Genomic DNA, 7,454 nt, shown 5'->3' with positions numbered 1-7,454 from the left:
ACGTATGTCTCTGCAAATGAGATATAGATAAATAGATAGAAAGGGAGAAATAATATGTTTTTTTTAATTGTTATTGTTATTGTTATTTTGACCCCAAAGGAGTAAAGTTTGACACTTTTGTTTCAAAAATCTTGAAATTAGAGTTACAGTGGGGGAGTCTTATAATTTATTTTAACAATTAATTTTCATTAATTTAATACAATTAATTCAAAATATATTAGTAAAATCCAAATAAATATTTCATTGATTTAGAATATCAACTAAGAAATCATTTGGGATTGAGTATATTAGTTAAAAAATCATTATAAATTATTATATTATATTTTGTATTTTTCTACATATATTTTTATAAAAATTAAAATTATTAAAATAATATGTTTCAAACAAGGCATAATTTACTTTATTGGCCGATATGTCTATGCCTCTATTTGGGAAGTTCAGGTTGAGACTTTTTTGATTAAAATAGTCACAAAAAAATCAAATAGACATTTTAATTTAATAAAATAAAATATCATATTCAATTTATAATCATTACATTATTTCTCTCATAAAAAATCAAAAAATTCAAAATCTTTTCTACACAAAATTTTTAATTTCAAATTAAAATAATTAAAAAATTAAAAAATTAAAAAGTCAACCCTCCGCAAACCAACCCTATAAATGTTTTTGCTGGGCGGGAATGGCAGCTTTGCAATTTGAGGCAATAAAGACAAGGAAGGGCAATGCTGAGGAAACAAACAAATGCAGCGCAAGAAACCGTAACGGCTAAGAAGTGGGGGGCCCACGTGAAGGGAGGAGGAGGACTATTCTACCTGCCTGTCGTCCGTGTTGTCTTATCCGACACCACCCACTCCTCACACCTGTCACTCTCCCCCTTCCCCAAAAACATTCATGCTTTTAATTTTTTGAATTTAATTTTTTAAAAATTCAATTTTTTATTTTTTATTTTTTTATTTTTATTAAATATTTTTAAAATTTTAAATAATTTTTTAATTTTTTTAAATATTCCTTTCTTAAATGCATTTAAAAAATAAAATATTTATTAATAAAATATTTTTAAAAATCAATAAATGCACAAGATATAAAAAAATATATTAAATTTTGGTATTTTTTTTTGTTTAGTGAATTTTTTAAAGATTTTTTTCATAAATATTATACTTTTTAAGTACATTTACGTTAGGGTATGTAAAAATTTAAAAAATTCTTAAAATATTAAAAAAATTTGGTGAAAAACAAAAAATTCAATTTTTTAAAAAGTGATTTCAAAAAATTTAAACCAAATAAGCTGATTAGTAATATTTGTGTATGGTGTGTACGGATTGTTTTGAGTATGATTAATAAATTAATTTTTTTTATTTATTATAAAAAGAATGTAAAAAAAATAAAGAATTGATATGATAAAAATAAGGGAATAAATAATTTATTTATTAAAGACATTAAAAATACTTTAAAAGATTTTTTAATTGATAATAAAGTTTAAAATTTTGATTAAAAAATATATTATTTTAAAGTTTTTGATTTTTTTTTTTAATGTCGAACAAATAATTCGAAGCGGAGGAAGCATTCCATACTATTCAGGCCCTGTTTCACAGCTACTCTTTTGGTTAAAAAATCAAACAATTATAAAAAATAAAAATAAAAAGGGCAAATTACATATACCCCTCGAGGTTTAGTAAAATTACAGATACCCCTGAGATTTGAGAAATTACAGATACCCCCCCTGAAGGTACTATTTGCATAACAAATTAGGGGACAAATTGTTATGAAAATATAAACCTTAGGGGGCAATTTGTTATAAAAATATTAACCTCAGGGGGATCTGTAATTTTCAAAACCTCAGGGGAGTATCTGTAATTTAGCTAAATCTCGAAGGAGATACATGTAATTTGCCCAAACAAAAAGTAAGAACTAAAAAAATCATTTAAAAAAAAAAATTTAACTCAAAAAAGTCAAAAAGACAAAAAGCTAAAGAAACACTAAAATAGGTTAGGTTTTGCTGAAATTTAAATATAATTTTGAAAGAATTTGAGGGGTCTGTATGGTTCAATACGAACCTCGTTTCGATAATTTAAATCGTTCATTTTATAAGTTTTTGAAAAAATTAGATCAATTAAATCATAGTAACCTTTTGGATGTTGTTTGTTTGGAGGGATTGGGTGGTCAGATAAGATTTATATCCATTGTTTGGTTTTCCAATTTTGCTCTGGACTATTTGTCCTAAATGTGTTGGACTATTGTGTCCCATGGAGGGGTAGGACACAAACGGGGGATAAAGAGGGATATGAGATTAGGTGATGGAATGATCATTTTGACCATCTATTAGTTAATTATATATTATATTTAATAAAATTTAAATATCTCAATTTAAAAAAAATTAATTTATTTAATTTTTATTGATATTTTATTTAATTTTTTTAAAATAATTTTTTATAGATATTTTATTAATGTTTTATTTTAAAATTTTGTTTATATTTTATTGAATTTCATTATTTAAATTTTAATAGATTTTTATTTACTCTTATTATTTAATTATTATTATTATTTAAATAAATTTATTTAAAATTTTAATTAAAAAAATAACATATATTTTTATTGATATTTTATTTATTTAATATAAAAAAATAAATTTATTTAATTGTGTAAAAAAATAAAATAAAGTCAATTTTTATTTAATCTAGATAAAAATAATTAAAATATTAAAGATATGTTTAATATTTCTATTACTTAGTAAATAATTAAAAATGGTAAAATAGTTATTTGAGCATTTATCCTTCTCTATAATATCTCAAACAAACATATGATTTATATTATATCTAACAATATAGTTCTTTTCTAACATCTAATCTCAATGACTAAACAAACATGTGATACATTTTATATCCAACCAAATAGTCCTAGGACTATGAATCCCAAGATTACAATCCAATGGATTCCAATCCTTCATTTGATAAGAGAGGATTGGAATCCATCGGACTTGAATCTTAGGACTAAAATCCTCCGAACTATTTGGTTAAACTGAATTTGTATCTTATGTTTGTTTTCTTATGCGCTTAGCTATTTGAAAATGACTATTTTATTGAACTAATGTTTGATTGGGTGGACTGGATAAGGATAAATGTTCAAAAGACTATTTTACCCTTGTAATTTATAATTTATATTTTTTATTTAATATATAATATATAATTTTAAATTTGTAATCTATAATTTTTAATTTATAATTTAACAGCACTAAAAAAACTTTAATTTTTAATTTATTATTTTTAATTAAATTAAATTTATGATTTATAAATTATATTTTTTTATTTAATATATAATTTTAAATTTGTAATCTATAATTTTTATGTAACGCCTTCAAAATAAACCCATAAAACATACAATATTGACATGCTTAGACATATTGGAATAAAACATAATTACATTTCATCAGAGTAATTCTTACAAATATATTACATGTTGACAATAAAAGTAAATGTCCTACGGGCTTATAACTTTCCAAGTCAACACTTGGTTACAAAAGGAGAGTACTAACTCTACATAAAATAAGCCCTTGCCTTGATGTACATGTAATACAACAAAATAAACAAAAGATTCTTCAACTCCCACAGCCATCCAAGCTAAGATCTCGGAGGCAGTATAATACCTGAATTAGAAAATAATGTCCCATATAGGGTGAGCCAATGCCCAGTAGAGATATGCTAAACAGAATATGAGCAATAACTAAAACATTAGCATTTGATAAATGCTTAACTCACATAAATCAACTCATAACCCATTTCAATTACATGACAAATGTGTTCATGTTTCATTCCATATAACATTTCTTATCCAATTTCTCAAGTCATAACTATGGCTCAGAACCTGGCCAAACAATTTAAATGAGATTACATCTCATATCAACAATACTTCCACTTCAATTGAGATAACAACTCAAATTAAACGCTTCATAATTCACAATAGATACACATAATTGCTATATCAATTTCAAATAAAACACTTCCGTACTTCATATATGATACACAAATTTGCTGTATCAATACTTCAATAGATACACGTATTTGTTGTATCGATGGAGTCCATCCCCTATCTCCTCCCAAACAATATCTGGTTTAGGAGTCCATCCCCTATCTTCTCCTAAACCGTGGAGTACATCCCATATCTCCTCCCACACAATACAATGTATATAAGCATATATCATATACACAATCAATCAATACATAAATTTGATGTATTATTTCAACCGTCATATTCGATGACATATTCAATTTATTAGTTTTAGTTCACCTAATTATCATGCATTGTTTACAACAATCAAGAATATCCTCCACCGATAGCCCAAAGCAGTTATTTCTAAATAGATAATAAATGCACCAACAGATAAAATTATCAATATTTTCAAAGGTAAGTGATTAATGAATCCAACTCCACCATTTCATCTCATAATGAGCCAATTTCATTATTTCCAACTCAATTTCATATTTCCATAACAAATGTCATTAATTACACTAATGACCTAAACATACCCAAACATGACATTTTTCCATTTTGCTCAATATTGATCAAAAGGTCCAAATATTATCAACAACATTAATAACCTCCATTTTTAGACCCAAAACACATATGTTTGAATCAAAGAACAAACCACTCTTCCCAATATAACACATTACAAACCCTAACTTCCCAAATCAAACCATTTATACAAAATGCTCAACATTTAGGTTAAAGCTCATAAAGATGAGTAGGAATCCCTACCTCGAAATGAAGAGCTCAAATGGAGAAGATGATCAAAACCCAAAGTGCTCCACATCCACAAATTTTCGGATTGATAGGTAGCCCTTAACAAGCTCTACACTTTTTACAAAGGGACAAAGGTGGGAGATCACTCAAACTAGATCCAACCCTCGAGAGAAGGTGAAATGTAGTGAGAGAATCTCTCAAAAATGGGTTTTTGAAAAGTAAGAGAGAGAAGGAAAATGTGAAAAGTGATTTAAAATCACCCAGCTGCCATCTGATATACGACTAGTCCGCTCGAGCGGAGAATAGGACGCTCGAGCGTCAAACACAAAAACTGGACCCCGCTTGAGTGTAGATTACCCTCTTCCAGTATTTTTTACAAACAGTGAACACCCGCTCGAGTGCCAAGGTACCCGCTCGAGCGCTACCCGCTCGATCGTAAAGAAATCCGCTCGAGCGTGAAAAACACATCCGCAGAAGTTTTGCAGAGGTACAAAATGCTGAAAGTGTGCAAACTCCGCTCGAGCGCAAATGGACCCGCTCGAGCGGACCACCAAAAATCTGGGCAATAAGATAAGGGACAAAAGCTCAACCAACCTGTTACAAACTTGCCCAACAGATCCTAAAACTCAAATATAAGGAATTAAAGGATGACAACAAGACATATACAACAACCAATTCCACGAAACCCAAGTTCAGAATACTGTTAAACAATGAAGGGAACACCGAGATCGCTATAACCTCCCCCCCTTAAAGAATTTCGCCCCCGAAATTAAGTACAAGTTTTTCAAAAACGTGATTTTCTCAATTCTCAATAGTATTACAACTCAATATCTAGCAACCTGACCCATTACCGGTCATTCCATCTCTATACAAGAGGCATTTCACAATATATACTCAATATGCATGCCTTCGCTTGAAATTTACCAATTTCAACACATATTTCACAATTCTATATCATATTCAATGTTCACGATATATTTTCATTTCTACAATACATTCAACATGCGATGTTACATTAAACTTCCATAAATCAAAACATATACGATGTTTTACAACTCAAGACATATTTAATGCTCTTAAAATTCATCAATATTACAAAATCCCAATACATGGTTAAACATTTACAAACAAGTCCGGATATTTCTCACGGACATCCACCTCACGTCCTCAAGTGGCTTCCTCCACACCGTGATATTTCCACAAAACTTTTACTAAGGGAATGATCTTGCCTTGCAAGACTTGATCCCGCCTATCCAAGACCCGAACCGGTCTCTCCTCATACGAGATATCCTCGTCGACCTCCAAATCGGTCCAATCCAGCACATGGGATGGATCCAACTCATACTTCCGAAGCATACTAACATGAAACACGTCATGCACTCTGGATAACTGCGGCGGTAAAGCTAAACAGTATGCAATCTCCTCAATTCTCTCAAGGATCTCAAAGGGACCAATAAACCGAGGGGACAACTTCCCACTCTTCCCAAACCTCATTAAACCCCACCTAGGTGATATTTTCAGAAAAAACATGATCACCCGTCTCAAATGCCAAAGACCTTCTCCTACGGTCGGCATAACTCTTTTGGCGACTCTGGGCTGTAATAAGCTTCCTACGGATAAGCTCAACTTTCTCCGTCGTTTCCCTCACCAACTTCGGGCCCAACAAAGGTGTATCACCCACCTCAACCCAACACACTGGAGACCTACATGGTCAGCCATACAAGGCCTCAAACGGTGCCATACCGATACTCGACTGAAAACTGTTATTGTAGGCAAACTCCATTAAGGGCAAGTGCCTTCCCCACGACCCACTAAAGTCAAGAACACAACCTCGAAACATGTCCTCAAGGATCTGAATAGTATGCTTGGACTGCCCGTCAGTCTGGAATGATAAGCCGTGCTAAAGGTCAATCTAGTGCCTAAGGCACTCTGCAAACTTTGCCACAACCTAGCAGTAAAACGAGGATCTCTATCGGAGACGATCGACACTGGGACCCCGTGCAACCTCACTATGTCCCGAATATACAAGTCGGCAAGATGATCTATCGAATCTCTCACGCACATAGGGATAAAGTGCGCCGACTTAGTCAACCGGTCTACAACCATCCAAATAGCATCACTACCCCTCTAAGTGCTCGGAAGACCTACAACGAAGTCCATAGTGACATGCTCCCACTTCCACTCGGCAATAGGCAAGGGTTGCAACAAACCCGCTGGCCTTTGATGCTTGGCCTTCACTTGCTGACAAGTAAGGCACTTAGACACGAAAACTGCCACATCTCTCTTCATACCCCGCCACCAAAATTGGAAACCCAAATCACGATACATCTTGGTGCCTCCTGGATGCACCGCAAGGCGTGAATGATGAAACTCTCGGAGTACCTCCTCTCGGCAAAACTTCGGTACAAACAAGTGGTCTCGATATCTCACACTCAGGTCGGGATACACAGACAAACCCTTGTCAGCCTTCCTACTAGAGATCTTCTCTCGAAGGGACTCTACCTCAAGGTCACCTTTCTGTGCCTCGAACACTCGAGTCACAAGTGTAGGCTGTGCAACAACAGAAAACAAAGCCGCAGCCTCAACGGATTCGCCCAGAAGCAAATCAAACTCGCCAAGCACACCCAACATCTCCCATTCCCGGATGGCTATACAAGCTACATCACTAATAGATTTTCTACTAAGGGCATCGGCCACAACATTGGCCTTTCCCGGGTGAT

The sequence above is a fragment of the Camellia sinensis genome, chromosome 6, assembly GCF_055761805.1.
Source record: "Camellia sinensis isolate YWXY chromosome 6, ASM5576180v1, whole genome shotgun sequence".
Taxonomy (NCBI): Eukaryota; Viridiplantae; Streptophyta; class Magnoliopsida; order Ericales; family Theaceae; genus Camellia; species Camellia sinensis.
This window is presented reverse-complemented; position numbering follows the sequence as displayed.